The sequence below is a fragment of the Panthera leo genome, chromosome B1 (assembly GCF_018350215.1).
Source record: "Panthera leo isolate Ple1 chromosome B1, P.leo_Ple1_pat1.1, whole genome shotgun sequence".
NCBI lineage: Eukaryota > Metazoa > Chordata > Mammalia > Carnivora > Felidae > Panthera > Panthera leo.
In genome coordinates this window covers 21,993,700-22,012,671 of record NC_056682.1, presented here as the reverse complement: position 1 = coordinate 22,012,671, position 18,972 = coordinate 21,993,700, and the positions used below count along the sequence as shown (strand labels likewise).

Genomic DNA, 18,972 nt, shown 5'->3' with positions numbered 1-18,972 from the left:
TCTCAAATATGCCTGTGTTAAAATTAAATGTTTTATCAGTATTTAATGTATTCAATAAAAGAAAATCCAGACTGAACCAAATTTATGTTACTAACTACTTAATGCATAGAACTGTCATAATTGTTTCTGTGCTTATGCAGATTGTTTTTGGTGATAAAGGTATGCAAAATATGTTAGAATATACAAAAGCAAAATGAAACATAGTACCAAAATATTCTGATCACCATGCTCTCAGGATCTTAGTGAAGAGTATTCTAGCAAAAGCAATGCGTGTTGACGTTAGTAGAAAGAAAGAAAGAAAGAAAGAAAGAAAGAAAGAAAGAGAGAAAGAACGAAAGAAACAAGGTACCTAATTCTAAAATCTCATTGGAATTTTAACTTTGTTTCAATTTCACTCACCATTAACTGCAGACAGGTTGACTCTTCCTGAAGATATGAGAAATAGAGTCCTTTGAAACAGATGAGCTACTGGAGGGCTCTGAAGGGAACAGCAGTGGATCTTCTCTCAAGTCCCACTGTCAAAGATCATTTTCAGTTAATACAACAGGCTCGACTATACCACACTGTAATGCGTTCAATTATATTTATAGTGCTTATAATTATAATTATAGTTTTATAGTTTAGAGAACAAATGATCCAAAATTATTTCCATTGAAATTACTATCTATTAAAGCAGAAGACCTTATTAAAGAAATTAACCTTTGTATAAAAAAATGAACAAACAGTGATTAAAGAAGTGCTCATGATTCACTTCTACTTCAGATATTATCCCATTCAAAAGCATTCTGATTTCCATGCAGTCTCTACACTGGTAATGAACTGGAGTAGTTATGCCCAAGTTCTTCATGCAGATGATACACTGAGAACAAGAATTATATTGTCTCATGATACATATTTTACTTTCTTGCAATTAGTGTCCCTGAGTCATAAACATAGTAGGCAAAATTTCCAACATCTTATAATGATAAAAAATATATTTAACATATAGTCAATACATCAACTGAGTTTCATACTTTCCCTTCCTATAACAAATATTTTATATAATTCTATAAATATACGTAAAAACATACCATAACACCTAGCCTGATTGGCAAATGAAAAGTGGTACCACTGTAATATTTTCAAAGTAATTAAAAATTAAACAAGTAAGGAAATAGTCAACAGTAATAAACTATGAATAGATTTCATATATACTTGAAGATTTTAAATCTTATATATGTAAAGCTTCTACATTTTTGTTGTTCATCACTACCTTTTCCTTACAAAATACAATAAAGTTTTTTAAAGTTGGGTCAGTGAGACTTAGAAGTTACTATACTGTTGCTTTAAATTAGACAATAATGCGATGGAAAGCAGTATTTTCACAAAACTTTTAAAGTTTCTTAGTTTATAATCTTCTGACATACATATTTTTCCAGTTTATATCAGAAAATTATAATGAATGAAAAGCAGTATCACCTGTAGTCTTAGCACAGAGCGATAAATACCACTTTTTTTTACTATACTATTATAGTTAAGATATATTTAAATAAAGGATTTTTCCACAAAAAATGCTGATAACATTAGTTATTAAATAAGCACACATTTTATTTTTTAAGTTTATTTATTTATTTTGAGAGAGACAGAGCAAACAAGAGCAGGGGAGGGGCAGAAAGCCAGGGAGAGAGAGAGAGAATCCCAAGCAGGTTGCATGCTGTCAGCACAGATCCTGCCTGACTTGGGGCTCGAACTCACAAACACAGATCATGACCTGAGCCCAAATTAAGAGTCAGGTGCTTAATGACTGAGCCACCAAGGCACCCCTATAAGCATACATTTTAAAAGTTTAATCAAAGTTCCCACTTTGATTTACTATGGTTCTTAAACTCTTGAAATGTCATATTTAATTTTCCTAATTATTAAAACAATAAATACCTATTTTGGAAGATACAGAAAATATTAGGAAGCAAATTAAAAATTTTAATTGTTATTTGATATTCAAAGATTGAGTGAAAATAATTCTGTTTTTAATAGAAACATCTCCATTTCTATATTCCAAAAGACAAAGAAAATGATGCAGTCAAAAATTACTGAATAAAAACTGAAGCATTAAAATTAACAGGTACAAACCTGGAGATATCACACAAGTAAAGGTAAACATTTGGAACAGGGGAAGCAGTATTCAAATCTGCCCATATGGTGCTCTTTATTTTGAACCACTATGATACGGCTTTAACACATGTCTGAATATATCCAATTAGCCTTCTGCTAAACTTCCAGGGAATGGGGTGAGGCGAATCTTTCATAGGGAATACCCCATGCTAGATAATAATGAATTCCCTTATTCTACCTGAATCCATATAATGTTATCAATTAGAAAGATGACAGGCAGTAACCTGTAACACTAGCTTGTTTTGAAACAGATGGACAATCGAACAAACAATATTTGTTCATTAAAGATTATTAGATACATACATATATAACAAATGCGTGTATAAATGTAGCACATATAAACGCATACATAAAGACTTTATAATCTCCTTTAGTAAATCATTCCAAGACTGAATTTTTGATGGTTAAGAATTTTATGGTTTCTTATGACAAGGTAAGAATTTGCACACTTCAAGTCAGGTACTGCCTTCTTATTTCCCAAGGACATAGATCTTTTAGTCATTAAGACAAAGGTTAGATGTAGACAGAACCACAGAAGAAGCCAATTCTGTCTTTCATCTTGTCTCTTCTCATTTTCGGTTCACTCTTTTTGTCTCCTATCTAAGAAATCCCCAAAGCCTTTTCCTCACAGCCTCAACCACTAATGTGAAGAACAGGAACCAGCATCCATGCTTTAAGGCCCTCTTAGCTCCAAGGAGCTCTTCTTTTTGTTTTGGAACAGCTACACACAATGCTACATTAGCTTCCGGTTACAACTTAGTGATCTGACAAGTTTATACATTACGCTATGTGCGCCACAAATATTGCTAACATCTGTCCCTTTACATCACTATTACAGTATCACTGACTGTATTCCTTATGTTCTTTTTATTCCTATGACGTACTCATTCCATACCTGGAGGCCTGTATCTCCTACTCCCCTTCTCCATTTTATCCAAACCCCCACTCCCCTTCCTCAGGCAACCTGAGTTTGTTCTCCGAATCTGTAGTTCTGATTCTGCTTTTTCTTCATTTATTCTTTTTTTTCTTTAATTCCACTGATGTGTGATACAGTATTTGTCTTTGTCAGTGTCACTTAACTCACTTAGCCTAACACCCTCTAGGTCCACCCATGTTTCTCAAATGACATGATCTTATCTTTTTTTTATGGCTGTGTAACATTCCATAGTGTGTGTGTGTCACTTTTGCCTTATCCATTTGTCTACTGGTGGACACTCAGGTCGCTTCCATGCCTAGGCTATTATAAATAATGCTACAATACACATTTATTTTTAATTTTGGGGGGAACCTCTATATTGTTTTCAACAGTACCTGTACCAATTTACATTCCCACTAACAGTGCACACGGGTTCCTTTTCCTCCACATCTTGTTAACACTTGCTGTTTCTTCTTGATTTCAGCCATTCTGAAAGCTATGAGGTGATATCTCCTGTGGCTTTGATTTGCATTACCCTGATGATGAGTGATGTTGAGCATCTTCTATGTGTCTGTTGGCTACGTATACATCTTCTTTGGAAAACTGTCTATTCATGCCCAATGCCCATGTTTTTAACTAGATTGTTTGTGTTTTGGTGTTGAGTTATAATAAGTCCTTTATGTATTTTGGTCACTAACCTCTTATTAGATATATCATTTACCAATATCTTCTTCCATTCAGTCAGTTTTTTGTTTTCTAAATGATTTCCTACACTGTGCAAAAGCTTTTTATTTTAATGTAATCCCAATAGTTTCTCCTTGCTTTTATTTCCATTGCCTTAGAAGAGATATATACCAAAATGTTGCTATGGCTCACATCAGAGAAATTATTATCTATGTTCTCTTTTAGGAGTTTTGTAATTTCAGATTTCAGGTTTAGATCTTTAATCCATTTTGAGTTTATTTTTGTGTATGGTGTTAGAAAGTACTTTTTTTAATTTCACTATATTTATTGCTGTCTTTAAATACAGTTCATATTTCCCAACATAGATTTATTACAAAAATCTTGTATGAATACAAATAGTTCTTCTGTATGTAGCTGTCCAGTTTTCCCAGCACCATTTATTGAAAAGATGGCCTTTTCCACATTGTATATTCTTGCCTCCTTTGTCATAGATTAATGAAAATAGAAATGGAGGCTTATTTCTGGGGTCCCTACTCTGATCCATGATCCCTGTGTCTATTTTATGCCAGTACCATGCTGTTTGGATTACTATGGATTTGTGATACATCTTAAAATATGGAATTATGACAACTTCATCTTTATTCTTCTTTCTCAGGATTGTCTTGGCAATTTGGAGTCTTCTGTATTTTCATGCAAATTTTAGTACTACTTGTTCTAGTTTTGTGAAAAATGCTCTAAGTGCTTATACACATCTCAGGTGAGTGTCAAAACAATTTCTGAACTATGTATTAACTTCAATTTACGAACAGGAAAAAAAAGAAGCTCAAAGGATTGTAACTGGTCAAGTTACTAAATAGTGAAGCTAAAATTTCAACCCTGGTTTTCATCTGTGCTTATAAACACTCTACCATATTGATTTTCTTTAAAAAATTTATACCTATCTACACATCTCCCCTCAAAGCATTCCTTTCTGAATTACATTTTCTTGTGCTTTCCCTTTGTGATGAAATTAATTAGTGGCTCTTTCTAATGCCGAATTAGTGCATGCTGAAAACCAGAGAAAATTTATTCCAAGGAGTAAATTCAATGATACAAATTTGGGCAGAATGACAGTCTTAGAAAGGAATAACTGAATATACTTGAAATCGTAACACAAAGACCACTGTTTCACTTCCCTCAGTGGTCTGAGGGACCACTTCCTCAGGGAAACTGTAACACTTCCCTCAAATATGTGTTTCTTCAAATTACACTGTAAGTCAGATACCTGAGCCAAAGAATTCACTGGGGGCAGTATTCTTCCAGGGAAGGACAAAGGGCCAAAATGAAGAAGATGGGAAAGAGTCTGAGGTGTATCTATTTGGACTCAGGTTCAGGGATCCAGTAGATCCGTAAAGGACTTACATGCGGGAGCATAGTTCCATATCTGGGAAAAGAAGCTTTAACTAATACACCCACAAATACAGATGTGTTCTCACCAAAAGACGAATGCCAGAAAAAAGGACTGTTTTCAACCTAGAGTAAAGGCAATTACCCAAAGCAAGCGAAGTATTAACCTAAACTAAAGTCAGGATTGGGAACTGCAAAAATAATAAAAACAAAGGAATCAGGATTTTAAATTATTCATCTGAGTTGAAGTCTTAAGGAATCTCAAGTAACTAGGAGTCAAAACATAAAGTGAGGCATACAGGCTTGCAAATGGGGAATTAACTATTTATACTACATTGTTTCAGTACTCCACGCTCTCTTGAAATATAATCCCATCAGTTTTTGATGCCTACCACACCATATCAAAACACAATGGCCTAAAATAACACACACAGATTGTTTCTTATATTCTATGGCTTCATCTGGTGATTCTTTTGGTCTTGGCTAGCTGAATGGGGCTGAGTGGAGTAGCAAAACTTTACTTACTGGAAAGGACTGCTGTGACAGCAACTGTCTCATTCTCTTTCATCACACAGCGGAAGAAGGGTTTCTAGCAGCTAGAGAAGGTTAGTGACAAGGGGGTCTCTACTTGCATTTACATCTGCTAACTTCCCACTGGTGAAAGCACGTTGGTTGGCCAGACTAGCATTCAAATGGGACAACCAGCAATGTCACGTTGCAAAAGGGTGTACTTGCAGGAATGGGAGACATTTGTGGTCATTTTGGAATCTAACAAAATATTCTATAACTAAAGGCTAAATTTACTGAACTTTTAAATGTTTTTCCAAACAGTGTTAAGAAATAAGAACACACATCCTATTTACTTCCTCAGTTTCGTTGGGTTTTGCCGGAACCTTCTAACATCAAAACCACTTGAACATAAATGCAAGAAAACCATAATCATACAGCTAGCAGGCAGAGAATGTTTACCAAAGTCCCCACATATTCCACAACTTAAGAATGGCATAAGACATTGCTATTAGATTGTAAATAATTCCAAGTCTGTTTTACACATACAAGTAGCTCACAGAGTCAGTCATGAAAAAGTAATAACTCTTTTAGAATCGGGCTCAATTTATAGGCACTTTTCTGAATTATTTTCCAAAATACACATACTAATATATTTTTTAAAGGTCTGAAAGCAATCATATAATGCTGTTAAAGATAGAGACGATTATGGGATAGTATTAGGTTAGCATTCACTCAGTTACTTTACTAAAAAGTGATGATAATGTCTTTAGATAGGAAATACTGTTCTCTTTACTTTGCAGATAATTTGCTGGAATCTTCTGTCATTTGATGACTTTAACAATGCCTTGCACATAATCAATTACAACCTCAGCTACCATATCATCTCCATTATTGGACTGGTGGAGTAGATGTCACAGTTTTAAATTTATATGTAAAATGTTCTGCACTGAAGACTTCTAGCATTCTGTAAGAATATTCAATTTGAATAATAGTAGCTTACAAATGCAGGTTTTTTCTGCATCACCAAAAGGTAAATAACATCATTTGATTTCAATTAAATAAAGTGACAGTAAAATCTTTGTAAGCAAAAATGTAACAATAAAAATACATTAGAATGGAAATTAATAGGCACACCATAACTTATGCTTTAGGACGCATTATAATGCATGTCAGCTGCTGCAATTGCATTTCTTAAAATACAAAACAAACTTTATTCACTAAATTCATGACAGAAAGGAATCCTGAAAAATTAGACTTCTTTACAATGTCTAACTCCAATATGCTTTCCACTAGGTAAATGTTTGATTCACAGAGGACTCAGAAAATATGTAACACAGATGTATTCTAGCTAGAAGGTACTGATGAGAATGAAGTGATTAGATCTCTAAATTACTCACATTCTTTAATTCAATGCAATGAAATATATTCTCTAAACAGCTCTGATATTTTCAACAGTTTCCCTTGGTTACTGCAAGAAACAGAAAATCAAGGAAGAATTACTGTACTAGACTGGCCCGATCTCATGGCACTCAGTCTTGTACAGAAAGGGTATTTCTATCCATTCCTCAGAATCTGTGTCCCTATTTTAAAATCCTACGTTATTCTGAGACAGGTGCCAGAAGGTCCTGGAGGTATCCACCCTGACGGGTTCTGTCCTTCCTCTCACCAGCGCGACCTTGAGCAGCTGGAAGCGCTCTGTTCAGTTAGAGTTCTACCTAGGGCACTGAGATACTCTTTTCAGGTGGCGAGAGGCTGCACTGGCTCAAATGGGTCTTCCAGCCATTTCTTCTCTGGAAATGTCGCTGGCCCTCTGGCTTCTCTGCTGGAAACCAGGGACATGATCCCTATACTCTGAGAGTCCAAAATTTTTCCATTCTCACCATCTTCCTACATACTTGGCCGGAAAAAAATCTTTCTAGTTTTAGTGGAACCTTTTCCTCTTTAGGATCAAAATATTTTTACCTATGTCCCAATATTCTCACATCTCTAGGGCTTAGGAAGATTCACAGGAGACTTTGGTATTCATCCTTTCCCAAACTCACTCAAAACAATGACCACAAATCTGGCCATTTGCTTATATCAAATGGATTTAAGGTGGGAGTGATAAAAAATACAGGGATGAGATACTTAAAGTAGACTACCACACATACACCTAGCTTGCAAGGTACTAATACGACTCAGAAATGATGCATGTGAAATTTCTGGCATATGCTAGAGTTGCTCTAGCTCTCCTCCTCCTCCATTTCCTCCTCTCCCCCCCTTCTTCTTCCTCCTTATTTAGACACATGTAAAATTAGACTTCTGATATGCCTATTTCAATTATTTGAAAAAAGACTACTAACTAACCTGAAATATGTATCACACAGAAGATACTGGTGACCCAAGAACGAATAATAAGAACTTAATTTAGCAATGCTAAGCTACTGATACTTTGAAGGAGCAATATTTAAATCCAAAAGATGAATCAAACTTGCTTTGAACAATGATCAAAGTTGCTGGCATCTTTCTTGAATAAACAATCTTCCCAGATTTCTGTTCCCCCACCCCCAGCACGCTGTGCAGGCCCTACTGGATCTTTCCACATTTCTACCGCTATTTTCTTACAAACTTCAATTATTGCTGGGATACTGACTTATTGAGTAGATAATGATGCTGCTATATATTCTTCAGACTAACCATTAAGGGGGCTGTGGTGTTGTTATTATGACCAGAGTATAAATGGGCTCCACCTTTTCCCAGCTGCAGTTTTCTTTCACAGAGCTTTATATAATTTACAGGCCATGATTCAAAAACACATGTGCCCACTTTCTGAGAGAAAATGCAGGAAAAGGTCAAGATTTTACGGCCCTGAGAAACTTGAAAAGGTGTTTACAGAGCAGGAGGCGTTAGGAAACAGCTCCAAGGAACAGACCTTGCAACGAAGGATTTTACATATTTAAAAAATATGGCCAAAACCCCTGACACTAAGGCCATCAGCTGTTTTAACATTATATGAAGCGACATGGTGGTGTGTCTTCTACCAGCCAAGAAAGAAGCAAGAGGCTGAGCCCCAGGATGAGAATTTTATGGGTTGTGACAGCAACCGCCCAGTAGGAGTCACACTGGAAGACGCGGCCATTTTCAGAATGCATCCGAGAAGGTCAACCTTTCACTACCAGCTTCTGAGTCAACAGGCCTTTAGAGCTGAGCCAAAATGAGCTGAGCTTAGCACCAACGAGCCCCCAGTCTCTTGAGTCACAATCCTATCCAGGTCCGCATAAGGCTTAGAGAGAGAGAAAGTGGAAGAGAATCCCGGTTTACCAATCTGAGCTAGGAGGCCAAAGAAAAACCAAATGGAGTATTTGACTCACTTAAATCACAGTAAACTCTCAACTATGAGACCCAACAGCTGTCAGATTCTAAATCTAAACATGTGAGGAATGATCTATTCAAAGGAGCAGGTACAGAGTAAAAAATAATGGATGAAAGCGTTTATTATGGCACTTTTCTCTACCCCTTTGTATACAATGGATTTGAATAGAGTCATAGGAAGGGGATTTATACATTTACCCTTAAAATGTTGGTCATTGGGAAAAGATAGAATAAACATAACCCATAATCTTTTGAAGGGCACAAGATTTTTGAGAACAGTTACTCTGAGACTGATCTTATTACTACACAGAGGGAAGAGGAGAAGCAGTATAAATTTGATTAAGGCAGTAGTAGTGAGAAGTACATAAGTTCTAGATATATTTTTGGTAGATGACTTTATTAATGATTGGCTAAGATCCTGTGTGAGAAGACAAAGACAGAGGAGTAAAAAATATCTTCTAGTTTCCAGAATGAGTGACTAGGTAGACAGTGAAATCATTCGCTTGGATGGGGAGGAGTGAAAGATCAGAAGGTCGTAGAGAACTTTCATAGTTTGATTCAAGACGTGCTATTTCTACTTACATATCTCAATGATATTTCAAGCTCAACATATACTTATTCAACATTAAGGATTACATGTTTGTGTCGCCTCAAAATTTGTATGTTAAAGTCCTAACCCTCAATGTGATGGTACTAGGTGGTGGGGACTTTGGGAGGTAATTAGATGTGGATGAGTTCATAAACATAGAGCCCCGTGATGGAATTAGTGCCCTTTTAGGGAAAGGAAGAAACAGGAGCGCTTCCTCGTCTGCCATGTGAGGACACAGCAAATAGACAATTGTTTGTAGGTCGGGAAAAGGGGCCTCATCAGATGGCCAGGTTGAGCTAAGACAATCACTTTCTATACTGTCTATCTGCTAACAATCCCCTGCTATGTAGGTATCAAGCCTAGACTTTCCTTCTGAGATTGAACTTCGTTGTTAAGCTTGATATATATACATTTGGTAATTGTTGGCAGATAGACAGTAATTAAATTTGTACAAGTGTATAAAACTACCCTAGAAGAGTGTAGAGTAAGTAGAGGATGAAAGAAATTTGAGAAAGTACCTGAAACCTAGAAAATAGTTATAAGTTAAATAGTTATAAGATGTCAACAATGTATAGCTGTATATCTGACTTCCATTCACTGCTTTCCTTTTCCCAGCTCTGTGGGAAGGCTATTTTATACATTGTTTCATTTAATCCCTAGACATGATATCTATAATAATGATATCTGTATATAGAGTATACTCAAATATTTAGTGGGAAACAATGTCTGAAATAAACAATTTCAAGCAATAATCTCCATATTATTGTCTTTAGATTTCAGTAAAGGCACAAAAAAGAGAGACTGGTAAATATTTGCACTATCTATTAAAGTCTTTTATACTTTCTCGAAGTCAGAAATTTCCACATTTATAAAACATCAGAGGGGCAGGCTAAACAGACATTCAGACTGATTACAGAGCTTTTCAGGTTTTAAATGTCAATGCTTTTTGAACTATTTCTAACCTCTCTTGAATCAAATAAATGAAAAATATTTGCAAACTTTTTAAATGCATACCCTTACTAAAGACATGCACTCATTTAACAGAACTATGTATTTATAATGATGACTATTGATCAGAGAGGGTATTATGGACAATCTCCTCTCTCTGCATTCTATCCTATTTTTATAAGGTATTTAACATTTTAAATAATTCCTTTACATATCTGTGTTTCCCATTAGACTATGAAATCATTAATGATTGAGAACATATCTTACTTATCTTGCATATCCAGAGCTTAGGAATGAACGTAAGATATATCAGAAACTTAATGAATGATGTTTTAAATAATTTTCCATATTTATAAAAATAATTTTTAAATTATTTTGTGAGGGGTTGAAACACAATATTTACCAGCAGATATTTTCTTTGAGATTATGATTTATGGTCAAAAAAGCATGAGTCTTGGAGACAGATTCAAGTTCATATCCTCACTATATATTAGCTTTACCCATTTTTATTTCCCTCTTTCTTCATCTCTGAATCTATGGTTCAGATTCATCTCTGAATCTATATAACCAAGTTGCTTGCAGAGCCTAATGTTTTTTGTCCTTCCCTCTCTGTCCATGGTATTTACCAGTTAAAACCCCACCCCTAGATAAACCCAAGCAGCTCCCTCCTTCATGCCTGTATTCCTGGGAGATGTTGGAGAGAAATCACCCAAACAGGCTGAGGTTTTAACTCTTAATGATCAAAAACTTCAAATGCACACTCAATATTTAAAAGAATTCTCCTGTTTATCTAATAATCTTGATGTCCCATTCATAATATTATTCTGTAACATCTGTCTCCTCAATCTGAGATAAATCATCTTTACACTATCGAAACTGCAATGAACCAGCACATGAAAAGCTCAATTTGACATAACCAATTATCCTCAAAAATGTTCTTCACAGGGATATGGTGGGAGAAGAATTCTCTAATTAGAAAATTTCATCAGCTTTTCCATCCACATTCCCTTCAAATTCCAGGCCTGCCAATACCTGAAAAATCTTACTCTAATCGATAGGACAATTGATTTACTGTAAATCAATATACCAAACAAGAGGACAACATTAGCTAATGTTCAAAGTGCAAACCTTGAAAGTATGTCTTTACTTTGGAGCTGATAAAATCTACCAACTTGGTTTTTTACCTTGATCATCCTTGGTGTATTCAACTGGCTTGATTCATCCATTCATCATAAAGTTTGAGTGACAACTAAGTACCAGGTATTGTTATAGAAGATGGACTAACAGAAATGAACAAAATTATAAAGCCCTCACTCATCAAGATAATATTTTAGTGGGGAGAGCTATATAATTAAATGTACAAACAAGCATATACAACAGGTCGTGAAGAGGCAACTGCTAGGAAGAAAAATAATAATAAAGAAAATATATAAATAAAAAGGGCCATGTACTTGGGACTCCTGTTTCACAAGGTTGACAAAGAAACCCTCATTAATAAGGGGGGGGGGGCGGCTAAGTAGCTCAGTTGGTGAAGCATCCGACTTTGGCTCAGGTCATGATCTCATGGTTCCTGAGGTTTGAGCCCCACATTAGGTTCTGTGCTGACAGCTCAGAGCCTGGAGCCTGCTTCAGATTCTGTGACTCCCTCTCTCTCTGCCCCCTGCCCCTCCCCCCTGCTTGCACATGCTCATTCATTAGAGTTCTAATGAATGCTATAGTGCAAGTCATGTGTATGTGAGAAAGTTTCCCACAGACGGAACAGCAAGCACAGTAGCCCTGAGTAAGTGTGTTAGCGAAACAAAGGAAGGCCATGAAACTAGGAGCAGAGTGATCAGGAAGAGTGCCAGGAGGTGAGGGCAGAGAGACAGTGGAGGTCCATCTAGGTTTATGTATCCGCTGTAAAAAAAACATTCTTTTCCCAAAGGAGTGAAATCATCTGATTTATGTGTTTAAAATAGTAGTGGTACCATATTAGAAAGCTATAGCAAAAATTCAAGCACCAATTATTGTGGCTTGGCTGGGATTGGTAAAGGTGAAATCATAAACTAGGCTAAATCTGGAATATGCTTTGGTAATACGAGGTACGAGTGAAAGAGACAACTGGACAATGACTCTGAAGCTTTTGGCTCTGAAGCTTAAGATAGGAATTGCCACAAGGAAAGCATATTGTAGAGAAAATTATGTTCATCTTAGAAATACTAAGTGTGAGATTCTGAATATACTATCCAACAGAGATGTCCAAGAGATCAGTAGATCAAGGCATCTGGGGTGAGGGGTAAAGATTTGGACTAGAGATTGCGGCTGGTATTTGACGCCATGAACCTGCATGAGCTCACTTTGTGAATTTAATCAGAGAGAAAAAGAGGTCCAAGGACTGACATCTAGCACCTCCAAACATTTAGAGGTTAGGGAGGCGAATAGCATACAGGAAAGGAAACTTAGAAGGAAAAGTCAGAGACATAGGGGGAAAAAAACCCCATCGTATATGGTGTTCATGAATCCAGGAGGAGAAAATGCTTCAAGAGAGGAGGAAGAATCAGTTTTTCAAATGCTAAAGAGTGCTGAATTAACATGAGGACTGAATCCTGCCCATTGAATTTAGCAATTTGGCAGCCACTGGAGACATTAAGTGTTAGTTGTTGAGTGATACCTCTCTCTCTCTCAAAAATAAACAAACGTGAAAAGACAAAACAAAAAACCTCACATTCTGTCTCTCTCAAAAACAAATAAACATTAAAAAAAAAAAACCTAGGGTGCCTGGGTGGCTCATTCCACTAAGCGTCCAAACTTGGGCTGAGGTCGTGATCTCACAGTCTGTGAGTTCGAGACCTGCGTCAGGCTCTGTGCTGACAGCTCAGAGCCTAGAGCCTAGAGCCTGCTTTGGAGTCTGTGTCTCCCTCTCTCTCTGCCCCTGCTTCACTCACTCACTTTCTTTCTCTCACAAAAATAAACAAACATTAAAAAAAAATGGTTGTTTAGTGATACAATGAGCATGAAAACCTCATTGGACAGAGTTCAAATGAGATGGAGAGGGTGTGAATGAAAAGGGAGGCTTTGGAGTCAGAGGGAGTCCACCCTTATGAAAACCTAGGGGCATCCATCAAGTGAAGAGGAAATCCACGCATCAAAGTTAAGTGTACACCCTTCTCCAGGTCCCTTTGGCAAGGATTTTGGCACCAAAAATGCCTGCCCCTTTCGAGGACTTTATACCTCTGTCAGCAGAAGTCTGGGGAAACCTCTTCTTCCTTGATGTCCACAGTCCCTTCACCACTACCGGTCCTGGAGTCACTAGGATAAATTTCTGTTTGTGCTAAATCACCACGAGAACCCCAGGAGTTGTCAGTTGGTCTTGATCTCCTGGGACCCTAATCCCCATACAGTGGTGCATGATGTCTTCCATTCGTCTTTCTAAACCTTATGCCTCCTGAGATTCATCCAGTGGGTCCTCCAGCATTCCATATCAGTCAAGAGCAAAATCTGTAGCTGAAAAACCACTTTTATATGGCAATTTTTTATCGTGTGTGAAATCTCCCTCTGCTTTCTTATTCAAAGGAAAGTCCAAATCAACCCCAATGGCACTGCTTCCCCTGCAGCTAAGTTGGTGACTATTTTCCCTCTCACACTCTTCACACCACTAGGCTGAGAGGATGGGGGTGTGTCCTCACTGTTCCTCATACTCATTCCAAGATGATTCTCCCTGGGGGGGGGGGGGGGGGGAGCTCAACTCCCCAGGACATTCACCCCAGTTAGCAGGTCATCAGATCTCAACTACATAACTACTATGTTCTTCTTGTTATGCTCATCTACCATTTGCCTGGTCATATACTTCATCCACTTTGGCTCCTGAACCACTGCCTTTTTCTCCAAAGCTATCTGTGTCATAATTTTTACGGATCACTATATAACGTAAATAATTCTTTTCATCCCTGATCTCCTGGTCCCATAATCTCCAGTATCACAAAGTGATGTCAACAAAAGCTCATTCTCTTTTTCATGGTATCAATTTTCCAGTGAGATATGGACACACTTCATAGTACCAGTCTCCAAATTTTTATTTGAGTAGAACTATGTTACTAATTCTTACTAACGAAATGTGATCAAAATCAATGTGTGCCACCTTAGGACCAAGGCTTTTAAGAAGCAAGCTGGCTTCCTCTATCACAATCTTTACTCTTCTACCTATCGGATATGATGAAAATACCAGGCTGGTGAACTGAAAAAATTGAGGGAGTCTGAGTCTCGAATCATTTCTTCAAATACAGTTATCAACAAACTAGAAGCAAACTTTTGAAAACTATAATTCTTTTTTTTTTGTCCCTACTTATTACCATAGGTCTAGCATATCCTAATTAATAAGCCATCTCTTATCCAATGATCTTAGCCTGGAGTGACGTCGTTCACCACTTCTATGGTCACACTCAAGACCTAACCATTACCAATAACAGAACTATAAGCACCATTTCAAATATTCTCCCATTTGAAACCACCATCATCTTTTTACATCCCTCCCTTTGTAACTATACACCAACTATTTTCAAACCCTTCAAAGATGTTTACCCCATTGATAATAGCATGATTTTAGTCCTTCATTCTCACAATACCCTGATACTCTCCTTACACATGGTTAAATATTATAGGAGAATTCCTTAGCAATTACCCCAGTTTCCTTGTCCCTATTACGCTGTCAGACATCATTGGTTAACCCACAATGTTAGTTAAATTCAGTTTCCCAAATAATGTCTGTCTGCTCTCATGTAGCTGAATGTGGCTGGGGAAAAAAAAAAATCACAGCACCTTGATAACTAGCCATTCATTAAATCTCCAGTTACTAACTTCAGAGAGGTCCATAATGGTGATACAATGTCATACTGTATTTCTTTAATTCACTTATTCCGTCACTCTCTTTTATTTTCAAAGATGCAATACTAAATCCATTCTCTATGGGGGCTGGTGTTATTTCTTATTTCACTGAGAACATTAAGATGGAAGAAGAAAACCCCCAAAAGATACCACCACCATTTACAGCTTCTGCATCTGTCCACCTATATTTTGCCTTCTTTCTGGTAAATTAGAAGTTCTTCTATCCAAGGCCAAGTTGTATTCTTGAGCACTAGATCCCAACCTCCTCACACCTACACCGGGAATATTCTTAACTTTTCTTAACTTTCTTAACTATTAATATTCTTAATATTCTCTAGTGATTCACTCCCCAAATAAATAGGAAGTTATTTTATCCTGGAAATATTGCATTTTATTTTGTTCCTCTTCCAGTTACTGTACAATTTTTCTTTTATAGCAAAATATATATAAAACATTGGTTTTGTGACTGATTTTATCCCTTCATCTTCTATTCATTTCAATCATAATTCCACCACCCACTGCAACTATTCTTCTCAATAAAACCCCTGGACACACTAGATTGAAAGGTCTCTCTCAGCCTTCTGCTTTCACCACGTAAGGCAGCATGACGTGGTGGTTCTCACTCTTCTGAAACCATCTTCTGTGCTAGGCTATCACTCATTGGGTTCTTCTCCCAAAAAGAACAACCTTTTGGTCTCTCTATCAGTCTTCTTTATTGGTTCTTATTCCTTCCCCTGAACTCTATTTGGAGTATCCCAGTGTTTTTGAAAACCACACACAATCTATCACTGATCACTGTTTATAAATACTCTAAACTCATACGTTCAACTGTCTACCAGTTATCTTAAATTGGATATCCAACAGTCATTTTAAGCTATAAAAATCCCAGACTGTTAAAATTACCTCCTGCAAAAATCATAATTAACAAACGAAAACCAAACAAACAAAAAAAACTCCTCTCATTATTATGCCCATCTCAATAAAGGTTAACTGAATTTTTCTAAATGGTAAAGGCAAAATTACCATCAATTCCTTAACCACTTTTCTTGCATTCCACCTGCAAAGCTCCAGCAAACGCTGTTGGTTTTGGTTTTTACATATAGCCAGAATCCAACTACTTCTCATTCTGCCACCACTTTGTACTAGGACACCATCATCTTTTACAGAAATTCTTGCTATAACCTACCAATTGGTGTCCTTTTGATTCTATCTACAAGTTGCTAAAGTAATCTTTTTAACATACGTCAGAATGTTACTTTTTTGCTTAAATTTCTATAGTTTGTTGTTTTTTTTAATCTCGGTAGAAAAGTTTGTTTTTGTTTTTGTTTTGGCTATGACCTATAAGGCAACTATTTCACCTCCAAACCATGCCATTAATTCTTGGAATTCTTCTCATACTACTCATCTTCCCATCTTGAGCTCTCTAGTCGCACTACCCTCCGCACTCTTCCTGGAACATGCTAAATATGTTCTTACCCACAGGCCTTGCACTTACTTTCTCTTTGCTTAGCATTTTATTCCTCCAGGGACTGCTTTTTCATTTCATTGAGATCCTTACTCAAATGCAAGTGAGGCTTTCCTTGGATATCCTTTGTGGTAGGCAGAAAAATGGCCCTCCAAATATGTCCGTATCCTAATGCCAATAATTTGTGAATATGCTAGATTACACAGCAAAGGGGAATTAAGGTTGCCAATCAGATGACTTTAAAATAAGGAGATTCTCCTGGGTTGTCCTGGTGGGAACATTATAATCACAAAAGTACTTAAAAGTGCAAGAGCAAGGCAGAAGAGAGTCAAAAGGAGATGTGACTACAGGAGAAAGACACAGAGAAATGCAACATAGCTAATTTTGAAGGCAGAGGAAGAGGGCCAGGAGTCAAGTAATATGAATCACCTGTAGAAGCCAAATAAGGCAAGAAATGAATTTTCTCCTAGAGCACCCAGATAGGAATTCATCCCAGCCAATACCTTGATTTTAGCCCAGTGAAACCCATTTCACACAGGGTCTGCATGGCCCTGAATGACCCTACAGAACTGTAAGGTAATAAATTTCTATTGGAGGCTATGAAGCTACTATATTTGTAGCAATTTGTTATAACAGCAATGAAAACTAACACAACCGTGTCAAGTTTAACTTCATTCCCAACATCCCTTATCCCTTTCCTCCACTTCATTTTCTCCATTGCATTGGTTCCTTGCTAATATACTTTATATGCTGCTCATTAATATTGTTTTTGTTGTGCCCTTAGTAGAATGCAATTTCCATGAGGGTAGTGAGGACAGATATTTTGGCCTTTTTTGTTCCTTGTTTTATCCTCAGCTCCTAAAAGAATGTCTTGAACATGAGAGCTACTAAAGAGGGGGAAAAATGTGTTGCATTAATATATGTGTAGAATTTATGTACTGATGCAACAAATTTTTGTGCGTATATATGCATGTGTCCATATACACACACACACATAAATATGTTATATATATATATATATATACACATATATATATATATATACACACACACATACATACACACACACACACACACACACACACACACACACACACACACACACACACACTGATTGGTTATACTGAATTTAGAGTCTCTCCTTTGCTTTATTCTGTACTTTTAAATGCCCTTTCCTTTCTGTTTACTTAACTAGTTATTGAATAATTACTACTTCTACCCTCAAGTAAATAACCTTGCAGCTAAGTCATCACTTTCCCACTACCAATTCACTTGATCCCTGCCACCTATCATTTCATACAACATTTAGAGCAAAAATTGCCTGCTACAGAGCACTTTCTAAAACATGTGCCAACTTGAAAAGTATTATTAGAAACCAAGGCATTTCATTATTGTTGAGCTATGCATTTGTGAAATACTGGTGGGTGGGGGACACTCTACTAATAACAGATTACACTGAAAAACCTTCGGTAATACATTTAATCTTAATTTTGATTTCATATATAACAAAAATATTTTCTCATTGGTAGATAATAAATATGAATTTGTAAGTAAATAAATGATTAATCCTGTACAGTAAGGACTACATATGTTGCAGAAGAAAGAAGATCATATGCTGATGTTATTACTACCTTTTCAGTAACTGTCCATCTTCCTTCTGTCTGGATTTGTTTTTTGCTTTTGATCACTTTTCATACATCAATTTATGTTGCAATACTGTATGTCATCTCTAATATTATGCTTCTTTAAAACACTAGCTTCTAAGAAAAATAAAAGTGAATTTACCCTTGAAATCATTTTCAACGTCTAATGTGATATCTAAGTTTTTCATATTATATTAGATAGCAGGCAAGAGCTTTGAGTGGCTGATTGCCCTATTCATGCGATTCCAAGCAATATCTGAAGACAAATGCAGTGAGCAAACTGAGTTAAACTTTATCTGCTGAAAGCTGTAGCTCATTTAATGGCTTATTAGAAAAAACAAAAACAAAAACTAACATTAAGTAGAAAGCCATTTATTGTTTTTCCTTTTTTCCATTAAAAAAATTCCTTACATATTCTGATCATGATTACATAGAGGCCATTTTCCAAAATGTCAAATAGTTCCTTATC

At 36.5% G+C, this 18,972-nt stretch overlaps 1 pseudogene; it reads right to left on the bottom strand.

Moving 5' to 3' along the window:
• Window positions 1-449: 449 nt before the first annotated feature.
• Window positions 450-18,972, bottom strand: part of LOC122216857 — an 81,302-nt pseudogene continuing 62,779 nt past the window's right edge.